At 38.0% G+C, this 27,730-nt stretch overlaps 1 protein-coding gene across 1 annotated transcript in view; it reads right to left on the bottom strand.

Moving 5' to 3' along the window:
* LOC115274014 (ADP-ribose glycohydrolase MACROD2-like) overlaps positions 1-27,730 on the bottom strand; it is a 1,308,895-nt gene that overhangs the window by 1,017,429 nt on the left and 263,736 nt on the right. The window lies entirely within an intron of this gene.

The raw sequence follows: 27,730 nt of genomic DNA on the forward strand, positions 1-27,730 counted from the left end.
ACTAAAGTTTCTTTCTTATCTCAGAACATTTGCACTTGCTGTTGCCTCTACGTCGAATTCTCATCCCCCATAGCTATACAAGGACAACTTCTTGACCTTAAACTCCTATGGCACCCTTTGAGAGATATTCTCTATCCATCTGTTACAATCCAGCAGAGTCCTACATTTATTTCCTTCAAAGCACACTTCCTTATTCATTTTTTCTTTTTTTTTTTTACTGATCTATTTGTTTATTTATTGAATGCTGTCCCAATTACAGCATAAGCTCAAGACAGAAGACACCTCAACAGTCTTGCCCACTTTGTTATCCTTAACACCTTGAACAGTGCTTGAGTCCTAGAATAATTATTACCTCATAGAAGAATGAAAGGAAAGAAGGGGTGGTTGGGTGAGCGGGTTTGGTGAATGTTATTCAAATTCAGTAAAAATATTTATGATGTCTTCTATAATATTTTTTATCACAACAGAGAAATATAGGTAGTAAAGTTAAGGAAAAACAAGACAGGTCATATATAAATAATATTACAATGAATCCAGGGGTCTTAGCCCTTTTTCTGCACTAGAAGACTGGAAGATTTCAAAGTGATCCCGTCTGTGAAGATTTTTCACTCTGGTTGTAAGAGGATTTCAGAGGGAAGCTTGTCTAACCAGGGTGAAGAAATTAAGTTAGGGAAAGCCGCCCAGACAATTCTAATATTCCACACCGCACTTGAGTGGGCTGGTGTGGAAAGTCCCTAAATTACTAGACAATCTCTAAAAAATGTCTAGTGGAGTGTCACATGCCTTGTGTTAGAGCTGTCATATCAAGAGATCTCACATGCCTGTGTTTCAATTGGCTACAGTAGGGTTGCCTGGGAAATTGAAAATAACAATAAACACATATACATTGGTGGGCCCTGCCTAAGATTGGCTTAATCTCTGGGGTAGGCCAGAAAAACCAGAACACTGAAAGCCTTTCCTAGAGTTTCAGAGATGCAGCTACTGGATTTGAAGACCATGGTGTTGGATGACAAAACCAGGATTCAAAAATACCTTAACACGTTTTAAAATGTGCCAAAAATGACAAAATATGTTTGATGCTGGAGTTTGTGTTCTCTGAACCAGTCTAAGAAACTGAAAAAGTTGTTAATAAAGGATTCAAATTTTCAACAAAACAAAAGGAAATCCTTCCTTAAAGGCATGCATGTGTGTATGTATGTGTGTATGTGTGAGTGTGTGGGTGTAAAGTATAGAACTGGTAAGACTGTGCTGAACATCTTCCATTTGATCTGCTCAATTTGATCTTTTCTATCCTGCGCCGATGCTGGAGGCTTAGCTATATGGACCCCATCAGTGGCCTCTTTTTCCCTCTGGCTTCTGGTCAGGCAACAAGGAGGCTCCCTGCTCCCCACCAGAAGACTAAAGAAGAGAGAAGAGTAAGGTTTCTGGGTATGTACTTGCTCATCCCTCTTCAAGAATGTGTTTAACTCAGCTTCACGGGCCCTCTTGTGATTATCTCTGTCCAGAGAGTCCCTTTATTAAACTTTCTTTATTTTCCTAATTTGAAAGTATCATTAGTTTTTTTGTTGAGATTGTAATTGATACATACTGATGGGAAGACAGGCTGAAGGTGGAAAGGGTGATGGCTTAGAAGTTGTTTTAAAGAAGCCAATGAGCATGATGCCATACTATAGTGCCTCAATATATGTTTAGAATCAGGTATTGGTCCCATGGTTTGCTGTACACATCTGTCTCTTCAGAGATTTATATCCATTTCATGGGGAACTTTGACATCGTGGAGGGGCCAGAAGGGCAAGCAGATGGCTGGTTCAATGGGCACATTTCTGAGCTAATCTGTCTTGGGAAGCCTTCAACATGCTGCAGGAAGAAGCAATGCCTTACCGGTCTGGCCACCAGGAGGAACTCTGGGAGTCAGACGGGCTGGGTTTGTCTCCTGGCTCTGCCACTCACCAGTGTACTACCACCATCAGGTTATTCATCTTTTCTTCAAGTTCTTGAGCTATTTCCTTAACTATAAAGTATAAGTAATAGTAATAATAATAATACTAAATCTCTCTCTCATAGGTTACGGGGATTGAATGAGTTACCATCAATAAAGCATTTGAAACAATCCCTAACATAAAATAAATGCCATTTAAAAATGTTTAAATAAATAAAATAAAAATTCACATCCTCATTTGCTAATTTGTAGAGCAAATTTCAGAGAAAACCAATATTTTAATAAGAAAAAATAGCTTATGCTATTCTTTTTCTATAAATATCATAGATATTTTTAAATAGCTAGATATTTTCTGCAGAAATTGGTTTTGCCTACAAAGAGCTATTAAAGTATAGATTATGACATGAAAATAAGTTTTTGAGATATTAAACCACTTATACCAACAGAAACTTTGAAAAATACCCTAGAGGTTAAAAATTCTAATGTTTTATTTCTGTGCTGAGATGCAGAGAACATGGCTTGGAGGAGCCCATGCTAGCATTTTAATTATCCACGTCAGCACCGTCCTTGCTGCCAGAGACAATGATAGTGTTATCTGTTTATAGGATTGTAAGAAACCTGAATAAGACTTCAAACTTATCCAAAAAGGATAGTAATTTCTGGCATGGGTAAAGAATTTTTTGTTTTTACAGTTTAAGATTTCAAAAGCCATGAACCATAACATTGACAACTCTGACAATTCTCCATGAAAGAGAAAGAAGAAAAGCAGTCATTTTAGAAGAGGACTTTTTTTTCTCTGAAAACCAATCTCACTATTCTGTTAATATTAATTTAAAAATCTCAAAAATTATGCTTGTATAAAAGGAAGAAACATTGGCATCATATTGTAAGGGGGCTAGAAATTATACTTGTGTCTTCCATCTTTCATTATTCTCTCTGCTATTTAACCTTCAACTTTAACTGACCCTCCAGGAAGATTTGGAATTTGAGAATATATGAAAGGAGGTGCTTGTATGGACATCTATGTCTAAAGAAGAAAGATGGATAACTTTTAAAAGGTTTTATGTGATGCCTAAGAAGGGAGGGAAGGAGAAGATGTAGCAGCAGAAAGAAAAGGGAACGTGAGCTGAGGAATAATGGTTAGGGTTTTTTACTATGTGCTCAGGGCATGTCTCCTGCTTAGCTGAAAGTCAGTGTCATGGCTGTTTTTGTTTGTTTGTTTTGTTTTTTTAGCTTATCTCCATTTTCTGGAACAATGGCTCTAAATTAAAAATTCTTGGTGGTGAACGATATCTTCAGAGTCCATAACAAGAACTCCCAGCAACTCTCTTCTCTCAAGGAAGTGGGGAAGGTCATGGAAAGCTTGTGCCAATGCCAGGTCCTCTCCCTCCCAGAATCAGGAGCATCACCATATCTTTCTCCACTCAACTTCATTTATGCCATTCCAGGTAAGGCCATAGATTCCTAAATTTAGTCACTTCTATACATGTTTAATAAAGAGAATTTAACAATAACTGGAAGCCATGTGGAATGAATTTAATCCTTTAGGTTTAATTTTTTAAAAGTTATGTGGCATTCACTTAAAACTTTTTACCAAATCTCCCAAAACTGATCACAAAGATCCTTTTTTTTTATGTTGAGAGAGAAAGAGAGAGAGAGAGAGAGAGAGAGAGAGAGAGAGAGAGAGAGAGAACCAGCAGGGAAGGGGCAGAGAGAGAGGGAGACAAAGGGTCCGAAGTGGGCTCTGCACTGACAACAGAGAACCCAATGCAGGGCTTGAACTTATGAACTATGAGATTATGACCTAAGTCGAAGTTGGTTGTTAACTGACTGAACCACCCAGCACCCCAATCACAAAATTTCTTAAAGAAAATCATGTTTTGTGTATACGTGTATGCACATTTTCTGTCTGCTTTCTAATTTTTATCTGAATTAGAGTGTTCAGAATCAATATAAATAAAGACTTCATCTGTCATTTCTGTGTCTCCAGTGCATAGGACGGAGCCTGGGACATGGTAGCTGCTCCATAAATATCATTTAAGAGACTCAACAAATATGAATAGAAACTAGACATGTTGAATAGTAATACTGAGCATTGACTCTGAGCAAGGCACATAGCAGGTACTTGACATGCATTATCTTAAATCTCCCAACACTGCTGAAAATTAGGTGCTGTTGACATCCCCCTTTTACAGAGGAAAATTTGCCCAGGATCTCATACTCAGAATGGAAGATCTGCAGAATCTGCACTACTCCAGAATCTGCAGTCAGGGCCCTGCATCTACTCTAAATACCGCTAATCCCAACTTACCACTTTCCCTATTCACTTTAACACTTGAGAACTCAGATATGGCTCTTTATACACTGATGAGAAATTATTCTACATTGAGGAATATTTGTGAAAATGAGAAATGTAATGATTAAAATAATTTCCACTAAAATGTAGATTTATATATTTTTAAAAAGTACTTACTGAATATAAAAAACTAACAATTAATTTCTCTCATTTTAAACCCCTTCATAAACCTCCCTTGTTTTTCCCCTAAGCTGATACAGGAACAGAAAAAAAAAACAAAATCATGCTTTAAGTGTAAGAAATTAATATAGCTCATTGCAGCTAATGGGAAGCTAGTTATTTAAAACAGGAAAAGTACTCTTAAGGTATTTTTAGATGTGAAAATAATACTGGTGTCATTTATTGAATATACTTCAATAGAATTTTGTCATAAAATAGAAACTTTCCAGTGAATCTGAGATGGGACTTGAGAACGTGGCCCATATTATATGTTGATTTTTTCATGGTTGCTTCATATAGACATCTATAAGAATGTGACCTCTCCCAGCATATGGTATCATATGCATGCTTTATATAAGGGAGAATGGTGAGGACTTACCCACTTAAGCACTTTCCAGACATCCACAGCCAGCAGGCAAGGGACCTGAGTTTTAATCTTAACTTTGATACTAACTAGGTATGTAACTTTGGGCAATCACTTAACCACTTCTTGCTTCTGTTTCCTGAAAGCTGAATTAGGTTTCCCTTAGATATCTTCCAGAACTAAAATTATCTTTCAATTCAGTATCTTTTAATAAGTCTGTTATTCTTGGTAAATTCTAAATCCTAATTAATGATTTATCTATATCTCAAAATCCCTCCCCCCCCTTTTAAAAATGCTTCAGAAGTGTGTTTATGAAGGAATATAAACAGGTAAGTGACTTAGCAGGGTTTCTTAGGGTTTGGTTACTTGGGAAAGCTGTGAGCCAGCGTGGACAGAATGCTAATTCTCCACCTACATGGTCACACAGCCAAACTGTCCAGGATATGATGGAATAAATGGTGAAGTAGCAACACCCGAGGTCTTGCAGCTGGCGGGCAAGAAGAGGTATGAAAATGCATGTTATCCAGAATTTAGCATAACATCAATGTTTCTGCTCAGTCTAGGAAACCCAATATGGGCAGGGAAGCATGCTATGGGTGTGAACACAAAATGCCAGCACACTGTTATAAAAATAGACTCAGATTAAAGAGGGCTAGAGACAACAGCAGTGTCCAGATACTCCTAGGTTGATAAATAAAGTTGATCACCACAAGCATCCAACTTCGGCTCAGGTCATGATGAGTGGAACTGTGCGTCAGGCTCAAATTCGGCCTCCCTCTCCCTCCACTCCTCCCCTGCTCATGCTGTGTCTCTCTCTCTCAAAAATAAATAAACACACACACACACATACACAAATAAAAATAAAGTTGGTGCCTCAAAGAGAACTGTGAGCAAGCGCATAAGAAAGGACAATTATTTTCTGCAAATACTAACAGAGCTCCTGAAAAAAGAAACTGACTCTCAGACATCAGCCAATATAGAGTAAAAATAGCTAACATTTAAAAAAAAGATTTACAGAACTTGGACAAGGTTGAGTCTAGAACAGAACAAGATGGAAATATTCTTTCAGCTATTCCTTAATGAAAGGAAACTAGACTTTAATATCTGAATCCACTGTATACCCACTAAAGCTTGTTTTGTATATTTATACATAAATTAATATGAAAAATAACATGAGAACATGTAGTTCTCATTCCAAAGGAATGGTTCATTCTTTTTACCTTTTATAATACTTTAACATTTTCATAAAGTTCTGAATTACAAAATATATTATAAAAGATATGGCTGCAGATGAACTTCTGGAGGCTGTGAGCACTACCTGACTATTGTAGTCAAAATTCTGGTATCCGAGATAAAGAGTGGGCAAAGAGAGTAAACAGCTCTGGTCATTACAGATTGCTGACTTAGTAAGTCTCAGTTCTGACTGTGCCTAATTTTTTTAAAAATAAGGCACAAGAGCTAAATTTACAGATAATGACAACATCCGTAACACCTTTCAGTACAGTCACATTAGTGACAGACACTGAAAAGTGGTTCAATAAGCACCCATTCCAATTTACTTTCCCATTTACTTTCCCAGCTATACTATGAAGACAAAGAGCCAAAACCATATTTTGGGTGCCTGGATGGCTCAGTCAGTTAAGTGTCCAACTCTTGGTATCAGTTCAGGTCATGATCTCATGGCTTCATGAATTTGAACCCCACGTTGGGCTCTGCACTCTACATTGACAGTGTGGAACCTGCTTGGGATTCTCTCTTTCTGCCCCTCCCCTACTCATGCTTTCTCTGTTTCTCTCAAATAAATAAAAATTAAAAATATAAAAAAGCATATCTATTTTAGGGGCTGGCATGTAATAAGGATCCCTCAAGCAGAATCAACCATGTGAACCTTGAAGATGATAGCAAACAGCATATCAGATGCATGAAAGGGTGCCTTTTTGGTAAGCATCGTGGCAATATAACAAGTTCTTTGGGGGAGTTATGCCAGAGTTTCTGGCACATAGTCCTCAATGTCATATGTGTCAAGATATGGGGAGTAATAGCAATGGTCTTTCTGCTTGGACAGTGTAGTGATTCAGCATTTCTCAAGTTCTGTTATTCTAGGCTGTATCATCCTCTGCTTAATTTACATAAATGGGATTCTGTAGTATGCAACTATTGGTAACATACTATCTTTGCTATTAGCTTTCCTTTTCTTTCCTTCTTGAACCTCAACCCTCTAGCATACACAGCCATAATAACACTTCTTTTTCCTTTACTTCAAACAAAGTTTTGGAAAAGATGGTCTCTTAAGATTCACCCTCAGTATATCTTGGAAAGTTTTAAATGGGTAGAGGAAGTCAAGATTCTACTAAAACTGTATCATATCATTTTATATATAGTGATAAATAGCCAAGAAACTCAACACTAGGAGGTCCCCCCCCAATTACACACACAAAATATGTGTTTTGTTGAAATCCACATTCACTGAAATCACAAAAAGCCCAATATAATTATCACCAATCTGGTAAAGCTGTGAAGTTACTTAATTTTATTTCTTGAGGCATTCAGAACTTTTCAAGTAAACTTTTATAATTAGTCACTGCCTTTGTTTTTTTTTTTCCTAGCCCACATGCAGATGATAAAAGATACAGCAAGCTAAAACTTTTTTCCTCCTAAGGAAAAAAAATACTCACATCACTTGGAAGAGTTGAAATCATTTCCAACAGTCTGTGTTGGCTCTAATTTAAGACTCCAATAATATTCCATTCTCATTTCTATTCATTCAACTGATCTCTTTGGCATGACTATAGTGGGTTTAACTTTTTCGTTTAATTTTCTGGGGCTGCATGGGCATTTAAACATATTGATTCCTACTTAAAAATATCTGCTTCAAACACTTCTCAATTAACAAAAGGAGTGAAAAATGTCTCAGTACTACGTACAGAAAACTCTGGATTCAGGCAGAGTAATGAAGGGGCACAGGAAGAAATGGAAAAAGGAAACTAACCACTATTCAAGAGGCCACTTATCCCAGGTACCATACTGATCTTATTTGTTTCATTTTCTCAACAACCATGTGAAAAGCCAAACAGCTTGCCCAAATTCACTAGCATACCTCAGTGACAATACTGGAACTCAGAACTATCTGCCATGTCCATTAGACTCACCAGAGCTGTCAGGAACACATTTTGTTAAGTCCCTGTGAATGACGCAATTGATAAATCCTGTTCTGTATCTCTCTATTTGCATTTTCTCCAATGAGGGGCACCAAGACATCTTGTTTAGAGTTTAAGGTATATATTCAAATATAAATATTGTTGTACAATAAATGTAAAATATCATGCAAGACATCAGAGAATGTTGTCACACTCTATAGAGAAGGAAGATTGGCAAAGTACATTCCATACCATGCATCACAAATCTACAAATGACCAGGGTTTCTGGGGAATACAACAGCTCGAGTCTCATGTGCGTAGAACCTTACAAATTAAGCCTTCTATGTGTATCCTGCCAACTTCCCATGGGGAAATGTCATTTTCCTCTGTAAAGATGATGACTCATGTAGAACCAACACACAGAGACAGAAACATGTAATGGCCTTTACAATCTAGCATTTTGATGACTAAGTCATGCCTTCAAAATATTCCCTAGATATTTCATTACAGAAGAGCATCCTGGTGATAAGTTATAATGGATAAAGTAATCATTATGTATAACCCCTATGTGAGGTGAATTTTCTGAAGCTAAGATCAGTATAGACCAGTAAGTAAGTAAGGTGAGTTTTCATTTTCCTGGATTTATTACCTCACAGCACCACAAGGTTATGTTACAGAAGACTAAAACGTATAAAGAAAGCATTTGGAAATGGGCATAAGTTCAACCACAGCTGTTAACTCCTATATATCAAAAGCAGAAAAGGGGGAAAAAACCCAAAGAGATTATCCTTTGGTGAATAGAGGATAAGAAAGTGGATTCTCTTTAAAGATGGCCGTACAAGACAAGCATTGCCTCGTTTCAACCACTTGCACCATGAGAACTGAATTAGAAAAATAAAAAGTTGTGTCAACACACTATATACAGAAGGAGAGGTATTCAACCCAACCTTAAAATATTAGAGCCTGAGGAGGCAAGGCAATTGGAAATACAAACCATATTCCAGGCTGATTATTCTTATTAGATCTGCAGCCTTCCTTTCAGCCTTCCCTATGCTTATAACATGTGTTTTAACAGTAGTAACTTGTGACAAGCAGAGAAAAGAATGGGTGATAGCAGTATTTTTGCTTTCATCTGTGTCTCTTCAGATCAGAGATTAGGACTCCGATTTTACAGTCTAGGTGCTAGTAGTGTCTGTTGAAGGAGGATAAAGAGATAGACCAATAGGACATATGCTTGAGTTTCTATGCTCCCAAACCACACTTTTCTGATTCAGATGGAGGTGCTAACAACTTCACATATAAGCATGATTATTTAGTCTGTGTATTTCTACAAAAGATCTTAGATAAATCATTTGCCCTCATCTGCCCTTCCCAAGTTCACAATCACATCATTCTTATCCCTTTGATATTGCTTAAACTTTCTATATGTGTGGTATTTAACTCCACTTCCACATAGTAAGATTTTTATGGTTTTATATTATGTGCTTATGTTTCTTAAAAAACATGATTTTGATTATAAACCAAGTTTACAAAAACTAAAAATGGCCTTGGTCTGATTTAAAACATTTTTACAGCACTTGAAGAGATAGAATCTATAAGAAAATCAGCTCATCATGATGCACAATATATAATATAATTTAAAAGACCCAAAAAGGTTTGCTTATAGGTTGAGACAATTTTTTTAATGACCAACAATCATTATCTTTTCTCAGACTGAGCAGTGAGGAAAAAAAAGATAGAGAGGACTCATTTTCTAATTTCAGGGAGATTCTTCTCTTTCTCCCTCAGCTCAAGAAATTCTGAAGCAGATGGCCTGTAATTCAGCATGGCACTGGACACCCATGCAGTCACCCACCTTGGATATTGTGATAAGATAGAACCCTGATGTACTAATGAACAAAAAACAAACAAACAATAAGCAAAAAACCACAGTTTGAGTAATCCTAGAGTTAAAGATGAATCTCAGCTATCCCTACCTCCTGGAGAGCTTTGAGTTATTACCACATCCTGGAGAAATTTGAGATATTTTATGTCAAATTGAGCACAGTGAGTTCTCCTGGAGTTGCCACTCTAGAGTTAGCTCTGCCTGTGACTATCATCCCCCTTCTCCTTGGCTCTGACTCTTCAGATTATTTATTTCCTTCACATTGTCTATGAGTCATATCTCCAAATGAAGTAAAGGGGGGAAAACACAAAGTAATCAATAGAGAAGGGACTGTTGGCTTAGGTTCTCATGTCAACCCTAAAGAGAACAACATGGGAATATATCCATTCATTCAAATAAAATTTATTGGCAGCTTGCTATATTCTAGAAGATACTGTACTGATCACGACAGAGAAAATCCCTACACTAAAAAAGCACATGTTTCAGGGGGAAAGACAGACAATAAAGAAATTAAGCAGGGGCGCTTGGTGGTTCAGTCAGTTAAGTGTCCAACTTCGGCTCAGGTTATGATCTCACTGTTGATGGGTTCAGGCCCCATGTCGGGATCTGTGCTGACAGCTCAGAGCCTGGAACATGCTTTGGATTCTGTGTCTCCCTCTCTCTCTGCCCCTCCCCCACCCACACTCTATCTCTCTCCCAAAAAACGAATAAATGTTAAAACAATTTTAAAATATAAATTAAGCAACATGTGTAGTATGTCTGATGGCAATAAGGTATAGAGAAAAATTTTTAAAAAAAGATAATAAAGAATGTCAGAATGTCCAGTTGCTGCTATTTTAGGTAAGGTGGTCATAGAAGATCATCTTTACAAAGGTGACTTTTACATTGAAACCTGAAAAAAGTGGGGGCAGGAGAGAAAGTGAGTTTCAGGTAAAGGAAGAGTAAGAAGATCCATGTAGCTGGGGAGGATGGATGAGAAGGAAAACAGGAGGAGGTATGGTAGAGTTTGTAAGACGTTGACTTCACTTGAATGAGACTAGGGAGCCAACATTGGGTTCCAAGCAGAAAGCAGAAGAGTGACATGACCTGACTTACATTTTTCAAAGAGTCACTCAAACTGCAGTGTTGAGAATAACTATAAGAGGGCAAGGTCTGAAGCAGGGAGAAAACTAGAAGGCACCAGTAAAGTTATGACAATGATCACCATGATGATGATAGGACCAGAGTGGAGAAAGGAAAGAAATGTGGGTAAGAAATGGTCAGATACCTTATATATTTTAAGGTAGAGCCAACAAGATTTCCTGAGAGTCTCAACATAGAAAGTAAGAGAAAGAGGGTAGTCAAGGAGTATACCAAAGATTTTGCCCTGAGCTTTGGAAGGAGAGGGTTGTCATAAACTAGGATGAGAAAAACTGGGGAGAAGGTGTGTATGTGTGTATTCTGTAAGGCTCAATATAGTACTACATAAGAAATTCTGTTTCAGAGATGGTATATTTTAGAAACTCATTAGAAATCCAAGTGGAGGGGCACCTGGGTGCCTCAGTCAGTTAAGTGTCTGACTTCAGTTCAGGTCATGATCTCATCGGTCATGAGTTCAAGCCCCGCATTGGGCTTTGTGCTTACATCTCAGAGCCTGGAGTCTGTTTCAGATTTCTGTGTCTCCCTCTCCCTCTCTGCCCCTCCCCTGCTCATTCTCCCTCTCTCTCTCTCTCTCTCTCTCTCTCTTTCTCCCTCTCTCTTTCTCTCTCCAAGAAATGAATAAACACTTAGAAAAGAGAAAAAAGAAATCTAAGTGGAAATATGGAGTAGTCAGTTGGATGTACAAGTCTGTAATTCAGAGGAAGGTCTGAGATAGAATACAAATTTCTGATTTATTAGCATATAAAGTCCCAAGTGTAGCTGAGATTACTAAGAATGAGTGCGGATAGATAAGAATTCTAGGATTAAACTCTGGGGCTCTTCAATATTAAGGGGGCAGTGATACAAGTGAGAACCATAAGAGAGACTGTAAAGGAGCAGTCAGTGAGGGAGGAGGAAATTGGTTCACGTGAGAGGAACAATCAACTAGGTCAACAGAGAATTGACTGTCAGTAACTGAGAATGGATATGCCAGTTGCTATAAGGCAATGATGAGGAAAAACTTTTTTTAAATCTCCAGCTCCTAACTTTAATTCAAAAGCAAAAGCTTTGGTAGGAATATCCTGCTCCCTTGTAGAAATATCCTGCTCCTATTTGTAACACATAGGAAGTAAGTTATTTTACTTAGATTGTATTGAAATTCTGTTGATAGTTTATGTTTTAAGATGATGTCCCTAAACCATATGCTCAAAATACCCCCAGGCTTTTAAAAATCCTTACCGAATGAGGAAATTATTCAATGAAAGGAAATTATCTCAGTGACTGTGTTATTAGGAATGTACTTTAGTGATTTTCCAGAAAGACAGATTACCTGGCCCAGATGGATAATTTCCTTAGTCTAGTACCATCAGAGTTGATAAAAATCAGTTCTAGTCACTGTCTTATGAATATTTTCCACTTACCCTCTGGATATCAGTGCAATGTCTGCGACTTGACAAAACCTGTAGATTCAATGGGCAGAGAGCACTTCAAAATGTCAAGATCCAAATAAGTTAATGAATCAAATTTCTGCCCAGCAGCATATTTTAGCAGCATTCAGGGGGTATATAAGGGAAGACACTACTGTTTTCTAAAAGTAATGATAAAATAATTTGGAATATAAAAACTGATTGAGTTCTAGAGTATTCTCTAGCTTGCATATTAGAAGTCCCACTTAGAGGTTAAGCGTCTGACTTGGTTTCAGCTCAGGTCATGATCTCATAGTAAATGGGTTCGAGACCCTCACTGGGCTTTGTGATGGCAGTGCAGAGCCTGCTTGGGATTCTCTCTTTCTCTCTCTCTCTCTCTCCACCACCCCACTCACACTGTCTCTTTCCAAAATAAATAAATAAATAAATAATAAAAAGTCCCACTTAGATGTGCTTGTGTTAATTAGAGGTGGCTAATGAGCCATGCATTTTTTTCTGCCTGATCACCTTAGGAATCCAAGATGAGGAGGGAAGGAGGGGAGGGGAGGGAAGGGTAGGGTAGGGAAAGGAAGGGAAGGGAAGGGCAGGGAAAGGAAAGAAAGGAGAGGAAAAAGAAAAAAAAAAGAGAAAAGAAAAAAAAAGAAATGAAGAAAGATCTCTACTACTAAAGAAAGTTAAGAAGTATTGAGGAAAAGTTGAAAAATAAAATAGCCCTAGACCATATATAAAGCATTTTTTTTTTGCAAAGCACAAAAACAGTTAAAGTATAGATATCTTCAATACAGTGAATTGAGAGGCTAGGAAGAGTAAAAGATGAGGAAAGACTGAGAGATTTGTCCAATGTCACAGGGTGGCCGTAGACATTTCTTTCTAGAACCTGGAATCTAGATCTTCTTAACTTCAAGTTGACCATTTATGACAAGGCTACTCTACAACTGGGAAACAATCAGAACTACTCTTTCAGATAAAACACACACACACACACAAAATTTGATAAACAAATTTTGATGTAATTTAATCGTCTTAAATAATCCATATGCAATATTAGACATCCTTATAAACTCTGCATATAGTGATTGTACCTTCACAGGGAATTCAATTTGTAGCATACAGTAGATGCTAATTTGGAAATATCAAAATAAATAATTTCTTCATTTGGCTATTTTATGAAGCACTTTACTATCTCTGTGGTCATTCCCTCAACTCTATCTTGGTTACAATTTACCAAAAGATTATCCCTGACACTAAATATATCTTAGCCTTAATGGCAAAGTCCCAGCCTGCACAATGTTCTGGCTAGGCTGTTTATGTTGCCATTTGCAAACAGAATCTATTCAGAACAGCTGGGCAGACAGCATCTGGAGCAGGAATTTGCCTTTAGGTATACAGTGACTAACAAAGATGCCAAGGAAAAAGTATAAGCATTAATAGTTTCATGCTTTTGTATACAGGACAATAATGCTTAGCAAAATGGCTCAAATGTATCCAAAGTTCCCTATTCCTGAGAATTTTCAAAACAAACCTTAAATGTTTCTGGATCAATAGGAATTAGTTTAAATTGTGCTTGTCTCAGGCAAAGGCCTCTATAAATCAATCTTTCCAACTATACATGAGCAGCTTAAAATTACATCACAGGCCCTGGCCAACAAGTGTTGGATGCCAAATCTAATTTTCACTAGATTGGAATATGTAATACAGAAATGGACTTTTAAAATGTCATGGGAAATAACTGCCTTTCCTCTAATGGTAATATGCTCCTTAAACACCCAGTACACAGATCTAATAGACTAGGAGTCCACGTCACAGTACAGACTTGATTCATCAGCACCGAAAAAAATATTTTATATATTATATCACTACAGTTTAAAAGGATGGTTTACTATCATTTCTAAAAATTGTGGAAAAGTGGTATTCCCTACTTCATACTTCCTGCTCACCACGGGAGTAGTGCATTATAGAGTTACTGTTCTTATAGACTTTTCAAAAGATGAATGAGGCTGGTGCAAAGCTAATTTCAACAGGTAACTTTGTTGCAGGTAACTGTTAGAACGAACAGGCTTAAGGTCCCTACTAGAATGTAACTCTGGACAATTACTCACCTGCATATTTTCTATGAATCACTAGTCCTCAGATATTCTAATTCTGTGAATACCTTGAAAAAATTTCATCTTTATTTTTTTAAGTTTACTTATTTTGAGATAGAGAATGTGCGTATTTGTGGGAATGTGAATAGGGGAGGGACAGAGAGAGAGAGAGAGAGAGAGAGAGAGAGAGAGAGAATCCCAAGCAGGATCCAGGCTTCTCAGCACAGAGCCCAGTGTGGGGCTTGATCTCATGAAGTACAAAATCATGAGCTGAGCTGACATCAAGAGTCAGATGCTTAACCAACTGAGCCACCCAGGTGCCCCCCAAAATTCCATCTTTAATGAGTTAATCTAAAACAAACAAAAAGCAAAAACAAAAACAGCTCAATAAGAGAGATGAGAGGACTGAGAGATCACACTTAAAATCTAAGAAAGTTCTTTATGAAATTAAAATAAGTAATAAGTAAATAACTTCTAAGTAATAAACTTCTATCTGGTTAAAGGGTATTCAAAAAAACCCCACAATTTTTAGCCTGCTTCTATTTGAGAAATCTGAGATAAAATCAGATTTACAAGAACACCCTTGTTTGGGATCTAGATCTATGCTAACCCACTATTATCTTGTTAAGCCCCAAACTATTTCCTGGTTATTCACACAAGGCAAGTTAAATTAAAGACTGAACCAGGATTTTTAAGCCTGAGGCAAGAGAAAGCTGAGCAGGTCACATAGAAGAAAAACTATTTGGTTTTCAAGGAAGGCTGCTAACCACTCTATCTCAGCACTGGTGGTTGCCATTGGGAGTCAAGCTGGGGTTAACTCAAAAGGGAATTAATTCACCTCCCTTATTTCAGCAAAGCGGAGAGATTTCTACAGGGATGCGGGCTGTTTGAGATGCAGAGAAATCACTGGAAATGTCTGCCTGCAGTGATCTCAGGTGCGCTCACCTGCTGGCTGCAGGCTGAGAGGTGGGGACCCAGCAGGCGGTGTGGAAGTCTGGAAGCAACTACTATTAATTGCTCTTGGGAGATACTTTGATTTCCTCTAGGAAAGAAAGATAAAGGAGGGGCTCCTGGGGCCAGGGCAGGTGGAACCGTGGAATATTTTCTATTTATTTCTCCTGACTCTTTTCGTCATTTGGCTTCATCATTCATTGATGTTTCTTCCTATCTGGTTTAATTTAAGGCCAGTGCTTGTTTGTTTTTGTTGTTCTCCCTGATTTCCTGGAAGACTGACAAACAGTCTAAAGAATGTGAGTGCCTGCTTTGAATTAAGCCCACTGAGTCAAATTACTGATTGCGGAGGCAGCAGTTAGGAACAAGCCGATTTTGATTCATGTTTGAAAGAAGCACTCACGGTTCCAAAGCAACGCAAGGAGGAGAGAGAACATAGCTGTATTACTTGGTTGCTCGCATGGAGGCAGGAATAAATTACTTGTTTGTTTAACAGCTTTTGAAAGTAGCAGATAGATTGCTTTTGGTGACTAAATGTGGTTATGAGAGGTTGAACAATTGGAGTCATTTCCATAATCAGCAATTGCTGTTACTGAAATTAGACAGAAAAGTAAGTGATAAATAAAGGGAAAACATGTCTGGCAGGAAGCATTATTCAATCATAAGCTATCCCAAATGGTTAAAAATGTAGCTTATATTACACTCTTGTGAATTTACAACAACATGGAAAAAAACAGACCAGTCAATTTCACAGTTCCAGGGAAAAATGAGGCTCTTTCTGGAACTTTTACTTTCCCAGCAATGTGTTTGTGATGCATTCCAGATGGACAAGCCTTGAGAAGTGACAGTATCCATCTATTTGTGAGAATGAACACAGAGAGAGTGAGAGTTTTCACATCCCCGCCTCTCTAAAACATAAACACTGCAAACCACAAATGAATCCACTTAATCCAATTTGAGAGGACTCCTCAGAATGAAAAGCTTTATCAGTTATCATCAAAGCATCCAGTCTAATTCTTGTTCCCTCCAATCTCTGTGAGTGGGCAGGGGGCAAGGGGTAGGGGGCAAGGTGGTTGATGACACAAAAATAAAATAAAGCTAAATACAGTTGTTTAGATGAAGGGATGCAGCTGATATTTTAATGTGTGGGTGACACAAGGCTTGTGAGTTAAAATATAAAATATAAAAAGACCTTGACAAATTGGAAACATGATCTAACTCTAATAGAATGGCATTTAATGGAAATAAATGTTAGGACTTGAACTTGGTTTCAGAAAGCCATGAGCATGGGATTGAGAAGACATTGTTTAGCAGGATCTCTTAAAAGAAAATTTCTGTTGTCTGCTAATCAACCCCAGAGAAAAACAACAGTGTCACAGAAAGAGCTGATGTGACGTGATTGCAGAGTGACTTCAGAGAAACATGTTCACTGAATAAAGGGCATTAACAATTCTACTCTGCAGGCAGAATGGCAGCCAACATGTGAAGGGAGTCCTCTTGCCCAAGGCCAATCCCTCCTCTGGGCGTTTGGATTCTACCTTGTCTTCCCTTCTTACTCCCTCTGGCACTTCCTTACGGTCACTCCTGACTCTTTCCCAACAACTTTTAATCAACAGCTGATCCCAGCCAAGTCCTTCTCATTATAAAAACTCCTCATTACCCATGCCCCTCATTACCCTTGTGACTGCCAGCCTCTTCTTCATGCTGCTGAAACTTTCAGAACTGCTCTCTCCTCTTCCTTGACTCCCTGTCATCTTGACCCCAACACAGTTTGACTTCTGCCCTTCCTGCTTCTCTGGAATGGCCCATTGTTAAAATCATGGATGACCAAAGAATCCTGGGAAGTCCTTATCTTCTTTGGCTGTTGAACAGCATTGATGTCATTGTCCCATCTATCTAGGATGACTTTTCTTTGGGCTTTCTAGACACAGCCCATGCTGGTTCTTCTCCACTGTGATCTGCCCATCCCCAGTGTTGTTAGTTGTTTTGGTTTTTTGGTTTTGTTAGTATGTTTTGGATGATGCATTTCCTCTGCCCATCCTATAAGTTTTGCTCTTTCTCAGGGTCCCTGATGCCCTTCTGCATGTTTCTCCCACAGGCAGGTGGAGGGAGTTCCCTGGATAGAAATCAAAGGTTGAGTCCCTGCTGTATCAGCAGGGCCTCAAAACACTGCCTCACACAGAATGCCCACCAAGGAGGAACTATAAACAACAAAACTCCCTCATCTGGGACCTATAATAGAGTAATCACCTGTCTTCATGAAGCAGTGGTTTCAAAGAGTTAACAACATTGGAAACTTTTAAGAAAATTCTGCCATAAGGAAGCATTTTTGAGCTTAAATATAGGGAAGAATGGAGACCCCCATGTCCCACAGTCCCACAAAAGCTAACTCCAGGCTCTGCAGGGAGAGATCCTGGAGAGAATCAAGGAAAAACAACGGAGAGTGGAATAAAACATTGCCACAGAAATGCAGAACAAGCTGAACTGGAATGGAAGAAATAAGGCCACTAGGTCAGACAGGGAAGGATGAGGACACTTAGGAGGCCGTCCCATTTTAAGGCAGACAAGTGGCAGCCATTCCTTTCTTTCCATATTGGTTTATGGCCACCATTTATTATTTAGCACAGGATGTGTCAATAAATATTTATGTTTGTGTAACTCAGATTCTGACTTCACGACAATCTCTCTCCTCCCTTTCTTCCTTAGAAACAGAATATCTGGATCTTAGCTAGGTTCACAGTGGTCCATGAAAAAGACATTTCTCCAGTGTCCCTTGAGGTTCAGAATGGCCATCTGCCTACATTTGGGGACGCAACTAAGAGTAGTGGGTGCAAGAATTGTATTTATGCTGAAAAGACTTGTGCTTCTAAGTCTCTTCCTCCTCATTAAGATGTTTTCAAACAAAGAAAAACTGAAAGAAACATGTAGTAACTACCAAAATACCTACCACCTGTATTTACAATTATTATTTTGCCCTACCCATTTTGTAGGTCTATGATTCATCCATCCATACATCCATCATTTAATTTTAACTGTTTCAAAGTTGCAGACATGAGTACACTTTACCCCAAAAGTTATCTTGTTTTATATCTTTCCAATAATACCATTAGTAGATATGATCATTTTTATTTTACAAATGGGTAGACAGAAGGTCAGAAGACCGAGTAACTTGCTTTAGGTCACAGTGACAATAATTGGTAGAACCCAATTCTGAACTTAGGCCTATATTTCTCCAAAATTCATGTTTTTAACCTATGAGTTCCCCATCCCTTGAACTTTCCACCCTCACCCCAACCAGGGGCTTCTCAGAGCTTCTGAGGCTTTCAGGGCATAAAATATCTTTAATTTTATCAGGAGTTGATATTCTGGGGATACCGTAAAAGGATAGTTCTGATGTTCAGCTCAGCTCCTGAACTAGAAAAGAGAGAGGAACTCTCAACCATTTGGGAATGATAACCCAGCATTCTGTGATGCTACCTTTGGTTGTTTTTCCTTTGTTTTCTGATGGGAGCATAAAAAGAGTTCTGCAGAATGGAACCTCAAAAGAGAAGAGAAACTATATTTTACATTTCCACTATAACTATTTCTCTGTGGGGGTAAACACTTCCATTAAATGGGGTACCCCTTTCCCTTTAATTAATTTGAAAAAAGCCAGAATGTGAGAATGCACAGCTCTTTTTTTTTCTTTCTTGAAATTGAAAGCTCCCTGTCTCACTTACTGCTATAAGCAAGAACTGTGTTCCATAGATCTGTGGGCTGTCATACACTTTGGGGTTTGCCCAACCTCCCTCTGATGGGCCAGATTTCTGAAGCTGCTTTTTTGAATCTCATCAAGAATGACGACTCTCAGCCACCTGAATATCATGGTGGAAGCACACAGAGCAACTTGTTTAGTGATTTATTCTGTGATATATGCTATGGACATAAAACTTTTCAAAGTAAAGCTCAACTTCCAATCTAAAGATCTGAACAGAATAATTTCAATCTGTTGGTAGAGACTGTTTACCATCAGCCCAGCTGCCAGTTGTTACCCTTGGCATGGGTGGCTTCACACAGTCGGGCACAGCCGTCCTTTGGATACAGAGGCATGCAGAGCCCAGATTACCACATTAGCATCTCCCAACTAAAACCAGAGTTCCATTTAACAAGCTGACAGGAACAACAGGACCACAAAATAACAAGCAGATACATGGTGTGGTTATTTGTCAAAGATAAAGGGCTGAGTTTGAGTTTAATCCTTCTCGAAGATTTTGGAAGACATTCAAGTCATCTACTCCAAATGGTTTCTGTTGTTTGAACTTCTCAATTTCTCTTACTTGGAGTTGTTATTTTGACACATTAAGCTTCATTTGGTGGCGATCTTTTGAAGACACCAGAAATGCCGTTAGAGTCTGTGCTGATCTCATCGGCATGTCTTATGTTTCCTTATATGCATTTTACTGAAATTCTTAAGGGCCAGAGTCAAATTCAATTCTACTTTATTGTTATACCTTCCTAAGGCTAAATTTACAAATTGCACACAAACATGCACAAGTGTTTGCAATAAGATCTTCCTCAGGAACACACAGCCTTGTTTCTTTACGGTTATAAAGTAAGCACAGAAAACGATTTTTAAAAATCTAATCCAATTGCATGTGCCTTATTGCCTGTATGATATAGAACATAATTTTTTTTAATCAGTCACATTCACTGCCATTTTAGATTTGGTCTTCTGAGAGTATAACATTCTACATTTCTCTATTACATGTATGCACAAATTAAATTTGAAAAGAAAAATGTTATCTTTCCTGTTTTCTTCAGAATGTGCAAAAGCAGCCAATACAACATGAAATATGGGTTGCATTAAGAGAATTAATTTTTGGATGTGTCTGACAGTATACATGATGTGGACAGCTTATGCCAGCAAAAACTAAAGAGAAACTATTTTTTAAACCAAATATCATACAGGTTTAGAGAAAGTAAGTGCCATTTTATCTTTACAGATAAATTCTTATAAAAATGAAACTTCTACAACTGTCAAATCTCTGGTTAGTCTGAAACCTTTCAAATACTGCAGTGTGTGGATAGATCTCTAATTGCTTTTTTATGGTTTGTTAGGAGAATCTTATTGTAGGAGAACATTTTGTCAAAGCAAAGTCTTCCTTCATTTGGATGGTGTTTTTATTTCCCTTATCCCCAAAGCTCTTACATAGCTCTTTATCCAACTTGCTCACTGCAAGGTCTGTTTCTTTGGCTACAAGGTCCTAGAGTTCTACTCTAAGTTTTGAATTTTGCAATCACTGGTCTACATCCGCCTAAATACATGTTACTATCACACATGAAACCTTCTGAGGGAGACTCTATGAGCAGTTTGGTTCCCTACTGCTTAACAGAACAATCTTGAATAAAAGGTACCTTCGTGATGCTCTCCTCAAATCAATGGCAGGAATGAAACACTCCAATTGAGATCAGTTATAACAGCAAATTCCCGGCATGTTTCCACTAAGTAAGGGAACTAAAAATACAACAGCTCTCCGTGTTTCAGCAACAAAAATGAGTGCTTTGGAGCTGAAGCGAGGATACCCAGAAGAGTAGGGCTTGGAGAATTTCTTTTCAGAAACATTTCTTATGTGAGAAAGGCTGCAAATGCTTAGAGTATGAGGTATTTACAGCCAGACAAAACAAAATGATTCTAGCACCACTTAACAGTCTTTGCAACTATGGCCCAAGGAAGCCTGGAAGCAAGGTATACTTAAGTCTTCGCTGCTGGTTGACTCTTCCTTCTTCCCGAACATAGTCTGTGAGACGGACTCTGAAGTGTCATGTCAGTGCTGAATATGACAAGATTACAGTACCTATATTCCAAATAAATATGAAGAAGCACACTATGAATTAAAGATTCTATATGAGAGGAGGGGGCAGATGGAAAAGTACACTTAGGGATAGTCTCTCATGTAGAATGTTTTACATGTCAAGAAATAGTTAAAAATAATACATAACTAGGGATATTGGAAGCTTCTTAGATGTAAACTATGGTCTACACACAAATGGTATTTCTTTAAGCATTATAGTAACTGTAACAACGCTGGGGAGGAAAACTCTTCCTTTCTTCCCTTTAGTTTTATTGGATGGTCTAATCATCAAATCACACAAAACAGATTAACAGGAGAAAAAAATTTCATATATACAGGAGCTCATAGCTTTGGTGAAACTCAAAGAAGTGGGCCAAGCAGGCAGCTTTTATGTATTTTAGACAAAGACACAAGAAATGTGAAGAACTGACAAGACAAAGATGTGTGGGCTTGGGAGAGTAAATTAGTAAAAAACGTAACAAGTGTTGTTTATATAGCCTTCTTTGCCCTGTCTTCCTTGTCTCTGGTAATAAGGGTGTCTCCACCTCTTGGTAGGGGTACCTTTCAGGTGGGAGATTTCTCTCCCACTTTCAGGCAGACAAAGGAGGGTAAGAGTCCTTTTGCACTGCCTGTTTCTTAAGTAACTTTAATCTAAAATAATCAATATGGCAGAATGGCGCATTTGGGTGCAGCCTATCCTGAACCCTATCCTGATAGTTCAAGGATTAAGGCAAACATGGCAGGTGAAGAATATGGAGAAGAAATAAAGAAAAAGAAAACTACTTTACAGTGTTGCATCTGACCTCTGTATTAGTCTCTTGGATTAAACATGGATCCTTCTATCATATGTACACATGAGATTTACTTACATGCATGCACATGAGCATGTGTGTACACGAACACGCCTCTTCCATGTCACGCACACACTGCCTTTACTCTCGCAGCCATCGCATCCCTCTGACTCTCACTTTCATTGTTATTCCCTAGCTGAACTGGGCTGCAGAAGACAGGGAGCAGCTGGGCTCTCATCCTGCTAAGCAGCTCTAGATGTGTTATGTGCTGGAGCCAACGGAAAGGCCCAAACCATCTGAGGCGCTGGAATGTGTCTTATGCACATTTTCTTACCAGGGGGCACAGATAGAGCCCCTGCTGTGAGGTTGACAGGTTTCTTTCATAAACAGCTGACTATGAGGGTAAAAGGAAAGCAAACCTGAATTTATAAGCTTGTAAATAACTTCTCAATTCGATTCAATCTTCCCTTGTCTCATTTGCATTATTTCCCCCTTCACCCAGTATTAGCTCTTGAAAAAATCATGTCATTCTTGCCTTTGGCCTTCACATATGTTGACCCCTCTGTTTTGCTTCTCTGCTTGTCCAAAAGTCACAACTTAGCTTTGAAGGCATAACCTCCAAAGTTACAAAGTTTGGAATTTATTTCTTCCCTACTGGTCTCCTTCTGCACTGGCATGTGTTGACAAGAAACACTAGAAAATTCCCTTGAAGACTGGTTGGCATACCCCAACAGGAAACTTGGCAAGTTTGACTTTGAGGGCCATTTATCTCTAAACATATACTTTAAAGTATCCCTTTGTATCATTTATTGATTAGAATTGTTTATTTATATATAATGAACTTAATAATCTGTAATACCATTTGTTATATGATATAATCAGTGAGTATTAGGTTTGTTGTATTTATAGTATTTGGATTATATTCTTTTGAAAAGGAAGGTTCTAAGTATGGATGAAATTGGTTATTCAGGTGATAGAAGAGTTAAAGTTAGAGAGAGCAACAGCAGAAAGCTGCTACCCTCCCACTTCCTTAGAGCTGAGACAAATGGAGGAAATGTAATTATCAAGTCACCAAAGCCAAATGGAAAAGATGGGATCAGACTGCCTCCTAATTTATCTTCCTATCACTCATTGTGGGTATATGGAATAATCTAAGATTTCAGGGACAAATACAGTATCCAAAACAGTGTGTTGTTTAATTCATATAAGACACTTAGAATAGAACCTGACATATTATTCTTTTTCTTCTAATCTGTTATTACATGTTCAAAGTTTCTGGTACCTTTTGCTCTGACCTATTATTCTCCTAGGTTTAGCAAGCTCTAGCCATGGATAGTTGTACCAAAGAGGAAAAAATCAGTTGGCAAAGGATAAAACTTCCTATGAGTTAATAAAGAAGTCTGAAGATGGTTTATGAGCTTTCTAACTATCCTGGGGAATTGGTGAAACTGTAGAACCTGCCTATATGGACCCTAATGCACTAGATCTAGGGTAAAGTTGAAGCCGAGACACCCTGATTTATTGTAGATGGTCTGAAGACTTCATCTTATGAAACACACTCTTTGTGATGGGAACTGAGGAAGGAATGATCTTCAATTAATCTTGACTTGTATTTTTTTAAATAAATGAAATAGTTGAAGAGAAATAGAAGTATCAAAGGAAATCACACATAGTATTTTTTCATGAAACTTTAATTTTCAATTACATATGAATGTGTGTACTAGGTGGATATAAAATGAATTTCTTATTATAGGCTGTAGTCAAAAAGTTAAAAAGACTTTGCTCTAGGGAACTCATAGCACTCACATCAAGTGACATGCACTCACAAGACATTCTAAACTCTGAAGCCACCTAACAAGCTTAGGATTAAAAAAGGGTAAGGAGGAGGAAGGAAGGAAAGGCTAGTGGGGTGGCCTCAATTGGTATAAAGAACTGAGTTACCAAGATATAAAGAAAGATCAGTCAGTGGGCTGTAGCCAAACTCTGACCCATAATTAGAGTGACATGCATGTGAATGCTTAATGAATGGATCAGGGATCATGGAGCTCTGACAAATGGTAGAGGAAACCTAAATTTAAAATAGGCTTTACATTCTAACCAGCTATTACAAGTCCCTCCTTGGTCTCTTAATAAATTTCCTTTCTGCTGGAATTCTTCATGCTTCCTCAAAGCTTGATGGTGATTTCTTTTTTTTTTTTTCTTTATTTATTTTGGAAAGCCAGGGGAAAATTGTTTCAGTATGTTCTTTAAATGAGTTTCCTTGAAGTGTTTTCCTTGCACACATTAATTACAGCTCCCTCGAGGGGCTGAAGTACCATATAACACACTGTAATTCTGTTCCCCAATCTCCCTTCTTCAATTCAAGTTGCCAATTCTCCCTACAATCTGGGCTCTATATTAATATGTAAGTGAGAAGTGCCTGTCTAAGATTCTTTTAACTATAATATAAGAATAGAAGAGAAAATGTGATCATCAGTGCTTGAGTACACCAAACTTAAAATGAAGAGTCTGTGGCCCATAAAATGAAGTAGCTAGATTAAATGACCTCTGAGGTCCCCCACTTCTAACTCAAACATACTCTAAAGAGAGTTTCATTTAATATTGCAAAGTACAGAGAAAAGATTGGTGGGACTTTGATGAGACTAAGTGAATCTCATTAGCATGATCTGGTTAGAATTCCAGAGGCTCTCAAGAAAAAAATACATGTCCAAGAACGTACATCTGAGCTGTCACTGTACTAGAAACCCAGATATGGCAGTTAGTCTAAGAAAATATAATTACTCTTTCATTCCTAAAGATAGTAGGTTTTCAAAAGTGGCCACAATACAGTATTATGTGTCATCCCATAGTCACAAGTCACCGAGGAAGGGAAAAAAAACCTAGCTGAATACAAAATGTAGTTCTAAAACACAGTTTTTCAAATTTCTCTCTTTTCAGACAGGCAAAAGCAATGGCAGCTTTGAGAATTAGAGTAGCTTGTTCACTGACCAGTTGGTTTCCTAGGAAAGTTTAGGAAAGAGATACACAAAGGAGCTTCTGGGACATACTACTTATTACACAATTTCTATGCATAGGAAATATAGCAGGTATTTTATATCAGTTATCTCATTTTCTCTGCTTGACTCTTTGTTTTTTTAAATTTTTTTAATGTTTATTTACTTTTGAGAGGAAGAGAGACAGACAGACAGACAGAGGCATGAGCATGGGAGGGGCAGAGAGAGGGAGACACAGAATACGAAGCAGGCTCCAGGCTCTGGGCTGTCAGCACAGGGCCCAGTGCAGGGCTCAAACTCATAGACCATGAGATCATGACCTAAGCTGAAGTCTGATGCTTAACCGACTGAACCACCCATGCACCCCATCTTCTGCTTGTCTCTTTGACGTAGGTGCATCTATTCCCATTTTACAGTTGGATAAATTTTGACTTAGAAAGGTAAGTTATAAGTGTCAACCAGTGTCAAAGTCAAATTTTTAATCCATGCAATAATTAATGTAACCTAAAGCAGATTGAGTCAGAAGATAGGCCTGCTAGCTTTATGAACACCAAGTGTGTGACCTAACAGCATCCATCAGATGATTCCATAAAATTTACCATCTTCTCTATTCTTTTACTTAATTGGGTTCAAAGCCCTGGACAGGCTTTCACTGTAAGAGAGAAATCCTCTTCTCTCAATGGCTTGAACACTCACCAACCTGGTTTCAACAGGGAACAGTAGTAAAGAAGGGTTATGGCTGAAATTCCCAAGGCATGCAACAAGCCCCCACAAGCCTCCACTCTGACCCCTCCAGCTCTTCTTAGCTTATGCTCTTGCTGATAAGATCTCTTTCCCTCACAGTATTAAAATCTACTGTTTCTAGGTGGTATATACCTCTTTCTGTACACCTCTCATCCAGAATATTAAAAAAAAATCTTTAACACTGATTTCTCTTTGACACGCTAACCCATATCTGCAGTGTCATAAACTCCAGCACTACAAACTCATCATCCTTCTTCATGTACCTGCACTTATATCTGAAATCACTATTTCAGTAAATGACACCACCATTCACCCACTTGACTCTTGCAGTGTTCTCCTCAATAGGCAGATTGACACATATAAAGCAGGAGACAAATTAAAAACAAATATTTGCTGCCACCTTACTGCAGACCATCTCTTGGTTGAAACATTGCAATAAATCCCAATTTTCCCTAACATGAGTCTCATCCCTTCCAGTACATTTTCCACATTCCTGCAAGTGTTGCTTCTCTGAAGTTACACTTTTGATCATGTTGCTCCCCTGCTCGATGACTTTCAACCACTTCTAGGGAATTTTAACCATGGTTTGTAGCATGGATTCCACGTTTATGGATATACTTATATGCAAAAGTGACTATGTATGTTTGCATGTTTTTTTCTCCATGGGAACCTTCTTTCAGCAGATTCCTATAGGGGACAATGCTCACATGAACAACAACAACAACAACAAAGCAAAATAAATGCAGGCAAACAATAAACCATTGAAATCAGCAGTCAAGACCCAAACTCTTTTTTTCTTTTTCTTCTTTTTTTTTTTTTGTATGTACAAAACCATTTATCATCTAGCCCATGCCAATCTCTCCCATTTCTTCTCTCACTACACATAACCTCAGACCCAGACTCATGCCATACTTAATTTTGCACCATCTCCTATTTTCCTTCTTTGTTCTTGCTCTTTCTATTCTTTATGCCTGGGTTATTCTTTCTCCATTTTCTGATCCAGCAAACTCAAGACCTAGTTTGAGAATCACTTTCTCAATAACCACCCTAGCCCACCCACTCCCTCTCCCCCCACACTCCCAAACAACTTAGATCACTTCTTCCTGGACCATGTACTTAGTTTCTTTCTAGCACTTACTACACCGTATACACTTATGCATTTATGTGTCAGCTCTCCTTTTCCATGGAATTCTCAATGACAGAGTCAGAATCTTAATCTCTGTTCTCTGTAGCACTCCAAAAGTGCTCATTGAATTAATTAACAAATACTTCAGCCTATGATAAGACATAGGGGCTGAAAGCTTTACAGAATAGTTTGAATTAAAAGAGAAGTTTTAAGAGAAGACTTCTGAAAGAAATACAGTATACTTAGAGACAATATTAGAAAATATGCTGAGGGTATTTTTTTAATAATACAGGTTCTAATGTTAGTTTTAAAACAGCATTATTGAATGATATTTTGGCATATTATATATTTATTCTCAATGAAAAAGCTGATTTTCTTAGTAGAATGTCTGTTATCTCTGCTAAATCCTATTCACCAAAAGAGAAGTAAGCTATCAGTAAATGTTAATCTAACAACCAGGTCATTGCTACTACTGACTTCAGTAAAATGCAGAATTAACTATTCTTAGAAATCTAACAAGGAAAAAGGGAAATCCCCCATCCCAATTATATTTTATACATAGTGACAAACATTATTTTATTCTTATAAAGGCATCACTTTCACCAGTAATTCTTGCCTGTTTGTTATTACTCTTTGATTATATTTCCTCTTCCATTCTTTTAAAACAGTGGATATACCAGGTGGGGGAAAAGATAACACACAGTGAAAAATTGGGAGAAAAACAACAATATGGGAAAAGTGAAATAAAGGGAAGAAGAAGTGAGGTGAGGATTGGAAGAGGCCAAAGAAAGATTTAGAGACATAGCCAATGGAGTGAGTCAGGA

The sequence above is a fragment of the Suricata suricatta genome, chromosome 12 (assembly GCF_006229205.1).
Source record: "Suricata suricatta isolate VVHF042 chromosome 12, meerkat_22Aug2017_6uvM2_HiC, whole genome shotgun sequence".
NCBI classification, from domain to species: Eukaryota; Metazoa; Chordata; class Mammalia; order Carnivora; family Herpestidae; genus Suricata; species Suricata suricatta.